The sequence below is a fragment of the Mesocricetus auratus genome, unplaced genomic scaffold, assembly GCF_017639785.1.
Source record: "Mesocricetus auratus isolate SY011 unplaced genomic scaffold, BCM_Maur_2.0 Super-Scaffold_6730, whole genome shotgun sequence".
In the NCBI taxonomy this organism is placed as follows: Eukaryota; Metazoa; Chordata; class Mammalia; order Rodentia; family Cricetidae; genus Mesocricetus; species Mesocricetus auratus.
Window position 1 is genome coordinate 61,815,716 of NW_024429184.1, and position 15,277 is coordinate 61,830,992.

The 15,277-nt window shown below is 42.7% G+C and overlaps 1 long non-coding RNA gene across 3 annotated transcripts; it reads left to right on the plus strand.

The window, feature by feature from the left end:
- Positions 1–6,692: 6,692 nt before the first annotated feature.
- On the plus strand, positions 6,693–14,884 carry LOC121138969. 3 transcript variants are annotated; one of them, XR_005875838.1, is made up of 3 exons: positions 6,693–6,730; positions 12,684–12,813; positions 14,069–14,884. It is a non-coding gene; the product is annotated as an uncharacterized LOC121138969 (long non-coding RNA). The 3 variants fall into 3 exon arrangements; XR_005875839.1 differs by lacking the exon at positions 6,693–6,730 and adding an exon at positions 9,363–9,400; XR_005875837.1 differs by lacking the exon at positions 6,693–6,730 and adding an exon at positions 11,944–12,264 and having other exon boundaries at positions 14,069–14,883.
- Positions 14,885–15,277: the final 393 nt, after the last annotated feature.

Genomic DNA, 15,277 nt, shown 5'->3' on the forward strand with positions numbered 1-15,277 from the left:
TATCTAGTATTGTAGTGGAACGTTGTCTAATCTTGTAATGGGCACCGTATCTAATGCTGCAGTGGGAATGCTGTCTAATGCTGTAGTGTGAAGCCAGTTTTTATTTGAAGTCCTCACTAACCAACCTGCAAACAACTGAGCTCAGAGAACCCTGCAGAAGAGGAGGCAAAAAGAGTATAAGAGCCAGAGGGATGGAGAGCACCAAGAAAACAAGTTCCTCTGAATCAACTGAGCACAGCTCATATGAACTCAGACTCGGGCAGCATGCTCAGGGCCTGCACAGGTCTGAACCAGGTCCTCTTCATGTATATTATAACTTTCAGTTTAGTGCTTTTATGGTTCTCTCCGAGTGTGTAAACAATTAGGTCTCTGATTCTTCTTGTGCTTCTCTTGGGGCTCTTTCCCTTCTGATAGTTTGCTTTGTCTAACTTTGATATGATTTTTATTGTTTTATCTTTTATTTGATTTTGTTTCATTGGATTGTTGTCTCTTAGAAGCCCGTTCTTTTCTAATAAGAAACAGAAGGGAGTGGATCCGGATGGGAGGAACTAGGAGAAGTAGAGGGAGGGGGGAAACTGTAATCAGAATATATTATATGAGAAAAGAATCTATTTTTAATAAAAGGGAGAAAAGACAAATAAAATAGAATGAAACTCCTCCTGGTACTGGCCAGGCTGGTCAAGGAACTCTGCTTTCTTAAGTGTTGTCATTCACCGACACATATGCAGGCTCTATGTTCACTCCTAAGTTTCCCTGGCTACTTGTGAAGTGGGCTTTTGCATAGATTTTGGTGTGAAAATGATGGCATGACAGTGTCGCTTAATACTGTGGATGACCCTGTGCTACTCAAAACCTATGGTCTCTTAGTCACTGTTACTGCTGTGCGACAAAACAGCTGACAAATGCAATTTAAGGAAGGATGGGTGGGCTTATTTTGGCTCACGGTCAATCCAGGTGAGACCTCTATGCAGCAGGAGCATGAGGCAGTGGTCACACTGAGCCTACCGTCCAGCAGCAGAGTGATGAGTGCTGGTGACTCCAGACTTCAGCAAGATGACAGCTGAGATCACCATCACACATACGTGACATTGAAAAGACCCTGTCATATCTACTTCTGATTTCCCGGGAGACACACGAATCAAAGTGCTTTTGTCTTCAAAGCAGGAAGTGGGTCATGGCCCACTCTATTCTCCCCAGTACTACCTGCACAGTTTCTTCTATCTGGAGTCTTGACATTGAGGTGCAGGCATCAAGTGTGCCGGGCTTCCTGGCAGAAGGCTCATAACCAGGCTGAGGAAAGTGAAGAGTGACTCCCCTTTCTGGTATGGAGATTTTCCTTAGGAGCCCAGAGTACAGCTTAGCTTTGTGGTGATATCCACTGGTAAAATGCACGGGGTGGGGGGCTTATATCTAACCTCCTTGGATTCACTGCCATCGTACATGCTGTGGTTTCGAAAGCAAGGCAGTCCTTTGTGTCCCTCCCCTTCGCCCCATTTGCTCCATTTCCGCCACATTCAGTTCAGGTGCTGGCCCTGCTCCTACAATAAATGGTCCATGCAGTCTGCTTTCTGCATCTCAAACGTTTCCCAGCAGACAGCAGAGAGTCCCTAGTCCACATTCACCTGGATGCTGACATATGGGGCCACATGATTCCTTTTCATTTCCTCTCTCTCTTGAACTTCATGGTGACTAGGAAATAATTACAGTCCTCAACTACCTGTCCCATGTCATGGTGTCCCACGGTAGTGGGGCTTTCCCTTTCCCAAAACATCACACTCTAAACGTTTCTTCTTCTGAAGTTGACAGCTTTCCAGCATTTTGCTACAGTAACAAGGAAAAAACTTCGCCTCAGCCCTCCTTTGATGACTCCCTGTAGACATCACTGGGTGGCCTTCTTTAATCACATTCTCTCCCTGTAGTAGGTCCCACTATTGTGTGTTCTAGGCAAACCCTATTTACGTTCTTCCTGGGGCTAGCTCATCCCCCTCCCCCTCATCTTCCTCTTCCTCCTCATCCTCATCACTACCCTCCTTCTTATTTTATTGTATCCCAACACAAAGCAGAGTTCTACTTTGTTCTCCACTCTGCTGCCCAAACATAGTATTTACTCTGGCACACAGCTGAATCCTAATATTTACCATAAGGGTACTGTTGATCTGTTTGTGCAGCAGGACCTTTTGAGACACTTGCTTCGATATTATCTCCTTGGCAACATAGTTAAAACCTTCTATTTACCACTGAAGCATTTAACAACACACCAGGGATGGCCCAAGAAAAGCAGTAACAAAAGCCAGATTGCAGCAAAGTCGCTGACAGGACTAGCCCCCTCTCTTGGATCAATATTTTTAAAATAAGCTGGCCAGACATCTACTGCAGCCACTTGTACAATCGCAAGTAGGGCTTGTGGCATCATCAAAGACGGTGTTTGGGTTGCTCCTGAGAGGGGCCTTTGCACTTGACTATTCTTACTGCTGGGTTTGTCCCTCAGCCACCCATGCTGCCTCTTTCACCCTTTCAGACAATGCTCAGGTCACCCCTCCAGTGAGGCCCCCTCCTAACTGTCTTATAGTACATTTCAATTTCATCTCCTCCCAATGGGCCCTGGAATTCCCATCCTCTCACTCTGTCCTCCCTCCCTTCCACACTTAATTTTCCCATAGTGCTTGTTTAAATGATCTCCTTACTTGTTCATTCATCTTATTTTTAAGTGGCAGCATCTCACATTGTAGCTCAGGCTGGCCTGCAACTCTTTGTATCTCAGACTATACTCAAACTCACTGTAATCCTCCTGTCTCAATTTCCCAAATGCTGAGATTCTTGGCTTGAGCTATCACATTCTGCTTGATGTATTTACTTGCTATCTTATAAGTTTTGCTTTGTTCATTATTGTGTCCCAGTCATGAAGCCTAAAGGTGTTTGTATTAGTTACTTTTCTCACTGTGACAATAATCCTAGAAGAAACAATTTACAGGAGGAAGATTTCCTTTGGCTCATGGTGTGGTGGTAGTGGGAAGGCATGGTGTCATTGTGGCAGCTCCTGGCTGGGCCAATGGAAGTATGAGGCCACTTCTTCACTTCTCTATGGACCAGGAAGCAGAGGATGTGGTCCTGGAAGTGGCATGTGTTGTCAGTCCTGGGGCATGACCCCTACATCCTTTAGCTCCCAGTATACCTCCTGAAGGTCCCACAACTTCCCACTAAGGGATATCAGCTAGAGGTCAGGTGGTCAAACACATGAGCCTGGGGACACAGTTCACTTGCAGGCAGGGCCTTATATTACAAGAATGAGTTTACTTATTCCCAAAGTCTCCATCCCTGCCAATGCAGACAGTGAGTGTGCGCCCACGTAAACAGCAGCATCATGCAACCTCACTGTTGAAGCACACTGCAGTCCCAGACATCAGCCTGTGCACTGTCCTGGTCTTGTGGCCCACAATCAGAGAATCACTTCATAGAGTTGAACTGCATGTTTATCAGGCCCAGGAAGACTGAGTTTATGAAGTTCTTTGAGGAGAGAAAAAAGAGCAGGAAAATGAAAGTGACATCAGAAAGAGAAAAAAATAGTGAGAAAAGATGGGAAAAAGGGAATTGAAGAGGAGGGCAAGAAGAAGAAGCTACATAAGAAAGGAAAGGATTGGAAAGGCCAATAGATCCCGACCTTATCCTCCCCTCCCACCCCCTACTCTCTCTGCCTGGTTGTTCCACCAGGACCTTCCTGACTGTCTCCAGCTATCCCCAGACCTTGGTTTATACACAAACCTTGGAGAACAATCCATGACTCCAGTCCCTCACTGCCTCAGGTCTAGTGGTTATTGTGTACACTAATACACCCAAAGCCTGCCTTAACATTTACACAGCACAACTTTTATCCTCTAGCTAAGTTCTAATTATTGGAATGTCTATTGGAAAGTTCCAGCATGGCCAGCTGGAGTTAACAGTAGTTGGAGCCAGAGTAGATGACGCTGATGGGGGCTGTCCTTCTTTATGCTGTGAATATATGTTTCTCATATTGGTTGACAAATAAATACTGATTGACCAATAGCCAGGCAGGAAGTATAGGCGGGGCTGCCAGGCTAGGAGAATTCTGGGAAGAGGAAAGGCAGGGAAGCAGTCATCAGAGGGAGATACCAGGTAGCTACTGGGAAGATAGGACTGTGGTCAATCTCCAGTAAGCCAAGACTACGTGGAGATACTTTGATTCATAGAAATGGGTTAATAATTAAGAGAGAGCTAGCCAATAAGAAGCCTAAGCCATTGGCCAAACAGTTTATAATTAATATAAGCCTTTCTGTGTTTATTTAGGACTAAACAGCTATGGGACTGGGTGGGATAGAAACTCCATCTTCAGTAGGTACACCCATAAGAGATTGTGTGTGATGCGGGGATTGGGCCATTATGACAACAGATATCACAACTGATGTGTGCCAACAACATCCAGGGAGAGGAGACAGTGAGGCTTTATCATGACTGTATTTAACAAGAGAAGGGATAAAACAGGATGCTGTCTTTAGGGACCAAAACAATTCTGCATGGGCTTTTATAGTATTGATACTTGTATAGAAGCTTTTGTGTAGGAGCAACTAGGTGGAAGATAGAAAATTAGACTTCAAATACATTTACAGGAAATAAATTATATGGAGTTGGAAATGAGTTCTCCTGACATAAAAAAGTATCAATAAGTACGGTGTTTATATCATAAATGTGATTTTTATCTTTAATTGCAAAAGGTGGTTCATTTATGTGAGAAGAGATGATATTTCTTCATTGTCCCTTTCTAATCAGGTTATGTAGGCAACGGGGCAAAGCATAAACATTTGAACATAATTAGGGAAGAAAGCTTTTAAATCAAACTTTAACCATTTCCAGGGCTATTTAAAGCGAAAATAAAGTTGTACATATTTTTTCCTATCGTTTCTAGCATTTCAAGCTTAATAAGAAATTAAAGAGGAGGAGTGGGGAACCCTGGCAAGAGCCAGTGTAAGACACAGGCTGAAGAAATGATCTGGAGAGAGAGAACTTGTAGACACAGAAAGGGGAAAGTGTCCATAAGCTATGGGAACGATGAAATATCTCACCTTGTTTGTGAGATACACCGGGCATTGGCATGTAAACATTTGACAGACGCTGCTCACGCTAATCACTTTCAGCCTCATTGGAGGCCTACTTCTCTTGTGTATACCCTGTACACTGTGATAACCTCAAGCTCCAGTGTTGAGCACTGTCACAACCCAGAGACACAGTTTAGCACCGTGTCAGAAGAGCTCCCGAGCTCCTGCAGCTCAGATGTGTGAGTTCATCTTTGCCGAAAGACACCGGTTATGGGCAGAATGTTTGTGACCTCAGCACTGGTTCCTAGACTAAATGGCTGGCTTCTAGTGTGACCCTGTGTGAAGGTGTGGCCTTTATGAAGTCACTGGCTTTAGATTTGGCTACAAAATGTGGCCACATAGTGTGGTTAGTTCCCTTTAAGATGGGAAGACCAGGGTTTCCTCTAGTTTTACTCTGTGAAGACACAAACAACACACAGCCACCTGCCCAATGGGAAGGGAGCCCTCACCAACAACCACAACTGTGACACCTTGAGGTTGAACTTCAGCCTCCAGATCTGTGAGAAAGAAATACCTTTAAGTACCCCACTGGAGATAGTTAGTTATAACAGTTCAGAGTAACCAAGGTGTATGCTTTCTCTTGGCGTGATCTAATGTTTAACTTGTAGGCAAATGCCCTTCCAGCTTTATAGACAGGGTTCAGCTCCTGATCTGTGTTCACTGCCTCTCCTGAGCTGACACAGAAGGCTCTGCCATCCCGAGATTATACACGTACTCCCTCACTCTCTAGTCTCTGCAAATACAAAACCAAATATTTGAAAGAACCTAGCTGAAGGCAGACAGAGAAGCAGCTGTCTCTGTCTTTGCCTGCAGCCCTTCACTATGGTGTCTACACAGTCCGCTGGTAAATCCTCCTCTATCTGCCTTTCCCCCAACCCATGCCTTATGCTTCCAGAGAGCAGGAGTCTTCTTAAAAGCAAGGAAGCAGCCAGCAAGGGTCACAGTAAAAGCCACCTGACTATTAATCAGGCCATTCATCAAGTCGTTTATGTATTCCCCCTAAACATCTCTAATCCCCCCCACCAATGCTATACAGTGTCTTCATTATTACGGAGGAGGAAGCTAAAGCATTTGTGGTTAAACTTTTGTGGCAGCAAGAAGGCTTGTCATTTGGGCACCCTCAGGCCACACTAGCCAGTGTCTAGGGAGGACACAGCTGCACTGTGGTGTCCATCCGGAAGCTGAAGCCCCCAGGGTCAGGAGCTGGGTGAATCTTCCTATGTGTTTCTGCCTTCTATGGAGCCTTCTCTTACTGCTGGAGGAAACCCCCGTAGGCTTCTGTTGGATGCTGTGGGATAGGATCCCATACTCTGCTCTAGAAAACCGGAGAACCTACCCTTTACCTCCTAGTAGCCTCCAAAACAGTGCTGCTGCTTCTGCTGAATGAAGTCATCCCAAGCACAGGTTCCTTTGTCAGCCCAGATGTGATAATAGCCTGTGAAAAAAGTACAGCCCTGGGCACCTTACTTGTTGGGGAAGTCCTGTGTATATGTCAATAAAGCACTGTTGGCCAATAGGGAACCAAGATAGGTGGGACTAGGAATCCAGGAGGACTCTGGGAAGGAGAAACACAGGAAGTCGAGATGTAACGCCATGGGGTAGAAAGCCCAGAAACTTCTCTGGTAAGAGAAATACTTAGATTAACAATTATGGGGTAATTACTTAAGTCAGAGCTAGCCGGTAAGAAACAAGCAAGGTCAACAGCTTCATAATTAATATAGCCTCCTGTGTGTTTATTTGGGACTGATGTGGCTCTAGAACCAGGCTGGCAGGAAGGTTTCTCACAAGGAAAAAGGCTTCCCTTTACAAATGGTGATCAGAAGCAGGATTGAATTTCCATGTAGAATGACAAAAGCTTTAAAGGAATTTTAGAAACAGAAGAACGGAGAGAAGCACACATTTTTGGTAGCAGCATTTTCTCAGGCGGGCTCTGTTTTGTTAGCAGCAAGCAGAGACTCGCGGCTGGCTTAAGTTAGTCTTCCTGACTCGGCATTAAAAGAAAAAAAAAAAAGCCAACAAGGTTCTTTTAAGAGGCTTTGCTAACGATTTAAAAGTTGTACGTACAGCTGGAAGTGGCAGTGACCAAATCTCCAAGCCGGCAACTGGAGTCACGCTTATGCCCGCCATCTTGAAAAAAAACGTCAGTTTTAAACAGCCGTGGTTTTACAGATAAGACACGTGGCCAGAAAAAAGTAAAGATTTACAGTAAAATCAGACTTGGATGAAGAAAAACCTCTAAAGGTTTACAGTGTGTTTAAAAATATACGTGAGATTGAAAGAGAAAATGAAACGACAAAGTGGTAAATAAATAGAAAAGCCGGCGTTGTTGTGGCTCACGCTGGAAGGATTTACTCCAGAGGCAGAGGCAGGCGGATTTCCAAAGAGAAACCCTGTCTCAGAGAAAAATAAATCAAAGTAAAAGAAATAGAATAATAATAATTGAATAAATAAGCCACGTAAAGATGGAAAATACACAGAGAGTCTGGATACTGTACGCTATTATGCTTTTCAGTTTTTTGATTGCTCAGGAAGGAACAGCTGCTAAAGTACACTTGATTATAAATGCTGTTGAATTAATTCAACTTCTATCTTTTGAAAATGCCTTGACTTCAAAATTTAAGTATAAGGATATGTTACTTGGGAAAGGAGTTTTCATTTATGTTTCTACAGAAAATGAAAAGCTGAGGATTCCTTCCAGGCTTCTGTGGTTTGATGAACCAAGACCCTCGGAAGCAGTGGGCTGGGTGTTCCAACAATTGAGACAGCTAAGATGATGGAGCTTCACAGACCCTGAAAATAAGGACTTATACAGGTTTCTGAGTTTTGTCATGATCCCCATGGTATGAACAGCGCCCCCTTCCAGCACGAAGCAGTTTGGAATGAGCAATGTCCTAATTCCCATCTTGTTTATAAACCTTTGTTTTCATTTAAATGGGATTGTTTATAATTGGTTAATGATCACAACCAATCTCTTTTTAAAGGAAAAAGGGGATTATGGTATGGAAATGAATACTTTGTATTGGTATGGTTTTTCATTTATTGATACAAATTCAAGGTCAATTTTGTGATATGTATATTTTTCCTCTTGATTAAGTATTGTGCTTATACTGATCTTTTAAAACATAATTCATGCCAGGCGGTGGTGGCGCACGCCTTTAATCCCAGCACTCAGGAGGCAGAGGCAGACAGATCTCTGTGAGTTCAAGGCCAGGCTAGACCGACAGCCTCCAAAACAATACAGAGAAACCCTGTCTCATAAAACCAAAAAAAACATAATTCATAATTAAATGCAGATTATAGATAGTTACTTATAATAGTCAGAACTTATAGTTAGGTAAGTTAAGTCTTCTAGATATACAGAAATATATTTGAGATAGATAGACAGTCTTCAAACCTCTCAAAGACCTTCAGAAAATGGCATTTAAAATGGTTTAGGGTTTTTCTTGACAATGAGAAATGTCTGCTCCTGGCAGCACCAATTATGTCTGAGAGGAAGATGAACATCGAAGAAACTCGTTATGGAGTTTGCTTTCAACATGGCAAGGTTAGCCATTTGGGCAAGAAACTGCTTTTGCCTGGACTGCTTGACTGTTGCTGTATAATCTGGATATGCAGGACCCACAGGAAAGTGACTGCTGAACTCAAATAGTCCTTCAGGGTTCCTGCTTCATGAAAGAGTCTACGATACTTTCTGCAGGACACAGAAAAATGACTGACAGACTGCTGATGCAGATGGACAGTTTGAAATTTCCTGCTTTGCTGAGAAGTGTTCCAGACACACTGTGGCCTATGGGCTGAAGATGGATGCCCCTATGTGACAGAGGAACTTCGGGTGACTGTCCAGGCAGTAAGATGTCTCTGTCAATCCTAGTGTTTATATATTATCCTTCTGTGGTCTTTGATAGAGTTGAAGACAGATAGTTATAATTATAGTTTTCCTTAGTTATGATAAGAGATAAGCTACATATAGGACTTTGGACTCACAAGAATGAGATAGATGATATTTTCTTTAAATCTTGCTGAATGTTGATAGACAAAATATTGTAACTGTGTTCTTACTTGATAATTGTTTTGTTATATACAATTTGACTATGTTAAAGTTAAGACCTTTCTTTTTGTTTAGACAGAAAAGAGAAGATGTTGGGGAAGTCCTGTGTATTTGTCAATAAAGCACTGTTGGCCAATAGGGAACCAAGATAGGTGGGACTAGGAATCCAGGAGGACTCTGGGAAGGAGAAACACAGGAAGTCGAGATGTAACGCCATGGGGTAGAAAGCCCGGAAACTTCTCTGGTAAGAGAAATACTTAGATTAACAATTATGGGGTAATTACTTAAGTCAGAGCTAGCCAGTAAGAAACAAGCAAGGCCAACAGCTTAATAATTAATATAGCCTCCTGTGTGTTTATTTGGGACTGATGCGGCTCTAGAACCAGGCTGGTGGGAAGGCTTCTCTCAAGGAAAAAGCTTCTCTTTACACTTCCTGAAGCTTCCAAGACCAGAGCTGGGCCCCCATGGATCCTTGCACAGGTTATAAACTGTGAGGTCCACGGTATCATAATGAGATTGACATCAGAGATACCCATGTGTATCATGTGTTTTCAGCAGGTGCCAGTGAAATGTCTTGGGCTTATGTGTTTAATTTGGGTTTTGTTTAATTGTTTGCTTGTTTGCTCGGAGTCAGGGTCTCATGTAACCTATGCCACCCTCCAATTCCTATATAAGGAGCCAAGGATGACTTTGACTGTAGTTTTCTTCTTCCGTCTTGCAAATGTTAGGATCACAGGCATATGCCACCATAGCCAGCCTAAAGGGTCTGCTCCCTCTTCAGTGTTCACTAGTATTCAGTGGGAACAGTAGGTAGCAGAGCCTGCAGGGCCCGGACTTTTCTGCAAGCTGCCTCCCAACACACTAATGGCATGACTCCTCCCTGGTGCCCACATGAACTAAACACACCAAGCCCTTTTCCAGGGCCTTAGCCTAAGCCAGACTTCGTGGAACTGTTCTGCTTTCACCTGGTCTGGAATATGACTGACCCTTGCCTGGAAACCTGTATCTGTGAGTTGTCTCTCTCCAGATTATTTCTTCAACCCGTGTCTTACACTGGCTCTTGCCAGGATTCCCCATTCCTCCTCTTTAATTTCTTATAAAGCTTGAAATGCTAGAAATGATAGGAAAATTATTTAATTTCCCCACTCCCCTGCTCACTTTCATTCTTCCTAGGTACATGTAGAATAAGGAAAACAGTACCAGGATCCGAGTTAACACACTGCCTACACCAGGGAATCCCCTTCTGGATCATTATTTTCATTTAGTCTCTCCATGGTCTTTAAAACAAAATAAATGAATTCAGAAAAGTTTCCTGTTTTTTTTTCTTCAGAGCTTCATGTAGTCCAGACTGGCTTCACACTCACTATAAACCTGAAGCTGGTGACATAGGAGAGAGATTTATATCAAATGATAAAGCATAGAAATATGTTAAAGAGGAAGACTATGAGCTGGATGTTCAGAAAATTCTTCCATGCCCCGTGTCCTCCAACCTGAATCTCTTTAAGAGGAATTCAAGGGAAAAAAAATCAGGGAAAGGTGTTTAAGAGCAGGATGTGTCTGGGAACGTGACTCTAGGACCAGCCACATCTTAAGAGAGGAGACAGAAGATCTAGAAATATTGGTGACATTCTTTTTTGATGATCTGTTTTTCCTATGCCTTTGTTGGTCAGTCTTTCTGAAATGCAGTTACATAAGAACTTGTTTCCGTGGGCTTGAGTCTGACAAGAAAGAAGGCCATGGCTAAGTAATCTCAGGGAAGCTTGAAGCCAGCCCCCTTTCAAAGACCTCTGTTCTCTGCATAGAAAAGAGAGTCCAAAGGTCTAGCTGAAGAACTCTACTATATTACCATCCCTGTAGGGAAAGTTGGGAAAGATAATAGACATATTAGTGGGAATTAAATGTCCTTAAAACAAAGGCTACTATCTGGATATTCTAAATCTAGGGTTTTTTTTTTAATGTAGGAATAATGCTCCCCCTCCAGTGCTATGGCTCCAAAATGGTTACCTCAAATTAAAGATGTCGCATCAGTTGGGGTAAAAATGAGTTTGAGAGGTTTCCAAGCAATTAAGGTACTAAGGAATATCAAATGGGGCCAAACTTTTGTAAATGGAGACAAGTTTAATTTCCTCCCACTGAAAGAAATTTATATTAGGTTATCTATGATTCTCTTATAATAGTCATACATGCCACCATGAGGTTTGCTCTATTTCTTTCAGTAACAACTAGCAGCAGTGTTAATTAGTTCTGAGTCACCGAAGGTGGCAGGTTCTAATAAATCTTGCTGTGTTGATACTGTTTAATGAGACACTGTCCTTCCCATTATTAATCGAGAATTTGCTGTGATGAAAAAGATTTGTGAAGTTTCGGGGGAACGATTCCAGGTCCATCTTTAGATGCCAGTGTTTGTGTGTCACCTAAATGCTTATGTGTGGGAGGTGAAGGGAGGGAGAAGGAAGGACAATGACCTTAAGGTTAGGGACAGCATTTAAGTTCATTTAAATCAATGGCCCCTGTTTATTTTCCTTTGGGCCTGTGGGCTCTATCGGATCTCATCACCTCCACACCTGCATCTGCTGGGTTTGTTGACTTTCCACCCGTGAATGCATTTGATAAACAGAGCTCACAGAGAATGGCAACAAAGAGGAGGCCCTGGAGGAAGCCAGTAACAAGAAATCCAAACTTCACGTGGAAAAGAAATTATTTATTAAAAAGAAATCCACGATCCTAATTCAAGATAGAATTTTATATTAACTCCACAATGGAAAGTAAATACACTGGAGAGAGGGCTTTGCCACAGCTTAAAAAAGTCTGTTGGTTTAAATTGTAAAAATCGAGCAGGCCTCTGATTCACTCACCTGAGGAAGGAGCTGGGATCTGCCACCCATTTCTCATCTCTTCCCTTTGTGGGCTTTCATTCATGCCTGCAGGATTAGGTCTTCAATGGTTACTCTGAATGGTTATTTAGATTAATGTAACACCTTTCATGTCCCGAGGCTAAAGAGGCTTCTGTGTGTTTGTTCTTATAGTAATGTTGGAAAGCCCTTTTGAGGAAGAAATTCATGTCAAGGCAGCAAGAAGCTATTTCTTTATGTCAATCAATACCAAAAGGTAAAAAAGAAAGCAAACCCTCCCAGACCTTCTGCTAGCAGAGACTGCACACTTTGGAATTCGTTTTGCTTTGCTCCTCGCTCATCCCTCTCATTAAAATATCTGAGGGGAGAAACTTTTTAGAGGAGGATTTATTTTGGCTCACATTTGTATAGTTTGCAGTTGAGTCTGAGGTGACCAAGCACACCAGGTCAGAGAGACTGGGGATCTGAGAAAAAACATCGACAGCATCTCCGGCCAGCTCTCTGGAAGCTCTCCCCTCTTCTCCCCCAAACATGTACATCATTGTTGAGAGGTTTGCTAGGGAAGGGGCAAACCTCTCAACTTCCCTAGCAAACCTCTCAACTTCATGGAGGTGGGTCACACCTTTAAACATATTCCATCATGTTAAACATACCTCTTCGTCTCATTTTCAACAGATTAAATTGTGGGTAAGACAGATCAGAAAAGGAACCACCACACACCACTCTCCATGGGGAGCAGAAGGAGCTCACCAAGGCGTGCCTCACTCCTGTGCTGCTGTCCTTAAGTTCAGCCCTACATAAGAAGGTGTGCTTTACTTCCCATTAATTGCTTGCTGAAACAAACATATCACTCTGTTGCTTTGCCTGTGCTCTGTGTGAATTCTTCTCTGCTGAGAATCTGAGAACCCCTTAGGCTCCAAAGAACAGAATGGTCTGGACCCTGCTGGGATGGGAGGGAATGCAGGAGGGGACTTATCTCCTCATCCATAATAATGAGAAACTTATGTATTCATGGAAGAGTAAAAGGCCAGTAAGAAGAGGCACATAGATAAAAATAATTGAATAAAATGGAAGTTTCTGTCCCGCGTGGTCCTGCACTTGTTCAGTCACAAATAAACACCCAGAGGCTTATATTAATTATAAGTTGTTTGGCCTGTTGCTCAGGCTTATTAGTAATAAACTCTTACAACTTAAATTAATCCATAATTCTTATCTATATTTAGCCACATGGTTCGGTACCTTTTCTCAGTAAGGCATTCTTATCTTGCTTCCTCTGTGTCTGGCTGCTGACTTCCTTTCCTCTTCCCAGAATTCTCCTAGTCTGCTAGCCCCACCTATTCTTCCAGTTTGGCTACTGGACAATCAGCGTTTTATTTATTTATTTATTTTTGATTTTTATGGGACAAGGTTTCTCTGTATTGTTTTGGAGGCTATCGGTCCAGCCCGGCCTCAAACTCACAGAGATCCGCCTGCCTCTGCCTCCCGAGTGCTGGGATTAAAGGTGTGCACCACCACTGCCCGGCACAATCATCATTTTATTAAACCAATACAAGTGACAAATCTTTACAGTGTACAAGGGCAATATCCCACAGCAAAAATGTGTTTACAAAGCATGCACATTTTTAAAGATTTACTTTGCTTTATGTCTGTAAGCATTTGGTTCTCTGTATGTGCACCCATGCCCTTGGACACCAAAAGATGGTATGGATCCCCTGAAACTAGGGTTACCACAAAAAGTCTTATGAAGGAAAACATTTAATCAGGGTGGCTTACAGTTCAGAGGTTTAGTTCATTATCATCATGGCAGGATATGGCAGTGTGAAGCCAGACAGAGTACTGGAGAGGTAGCTGAGAGTTTTACATTTTGAGCCCTACAGGGACAACAGGAAGTGGTCTGAGGCACTGGCAGGCATGGCTTAAGAATGTATGAGAGCTCAAAGCCCACCCCACAGTGACATACTTCCTCCAACAAGGCCATACCTACTCCAGAGAAGTCACATCTCCCAATACTGTCTTCCCCTATGAGCTTATGAGGTTCAATTACATTATAACCATTACAGACCTCCCCTGCACGACAGCATGCATGTGACCACACTCAACCACACAGACGCTGATTGTCCAGTGACTGTCTCCACCACCCCACTGCCAGAAGAACCAAAAATAGTATGTGGGAAAGGCATCATGACAAGGACTTCTGAGACAGACCAGCATGACCAACACTGAACTGCAAGGGAAGCTGTGGTATGCACGGTGTCCACCCAGGACTGAATGCCCCTGAAGCTTGTCTTCTATGGACTCATGGAGTTTGTGCTACTTGATGGTTTCAAATATTACCTACCAGAGAGCTGAGAATGTAGTTCAGTGACAAAGCAATTGTGTAGGCTCCCAAAGCCCTGGGTTTGGTCCCCAGCACTGGAGGAAAAATACTCATTATATTTCAGAATGAGCTGTCTTTGATTGCCAAGGAATGTGTGACAGAAAAATAAACTACATGTACACACACGTGGCATTTCCTAAAAAAATTGTTTCCATAGAACTGTGTTCATTTTTGACATATAAAAATGATGACATGTCACCATTAAGGATAATTGAGAAGAATGAAAAGCAGAAAAATAATAATATAATGACTTACTGAGCATGCTTATTTAACTACTGTATAAATTTAACCCTCATGCAATAAGAAGGCATTTGGCAAATCAGATTAAGAACACAGTCTGAGTAATATCAGAGACTTAGAACTAACTACATGTATATTCTCAGGAAGATATTTAAATTACAATTATACACAAATATGCAGAACTGTACACAAAGACCCTAAAACACTAGTTATGTGGTAAGACTCTTACTGATGTGGTTTTGCTCTTTCATATTTTCTCTTTTTACCTATAATATATTAATGCTCTTGCAGTAAGGTAAGAAGTTAGTGTGAAAACATCTGAAAATATTTTAGTGCTCTGCTCTTCATAGCAGATAATAGTAAACAATATAATTTCAAAGCCGCAGGGAGCTGGTTTTAAAGCACTCCTCTGCTTCCTCCACGAAGGCTAGTATGTCCCATGACACATGGGTTTAATATGTCTTGTGATGCTGGGGTCCACTTAATGGTCTGTTGGGGTCTATCAGTTGCTGTAACCTTGGGTTTATCAGCAGCCTTCCTTTTCAAGAGCCCATTAATCTCTTTCAGAAACACTGTTTCTTAGGAGATGTGTGCATATGCGACACAGCCTCTCTATTGAGAGACCTGAAGAGCCATCACAGCAAAAGGAAAG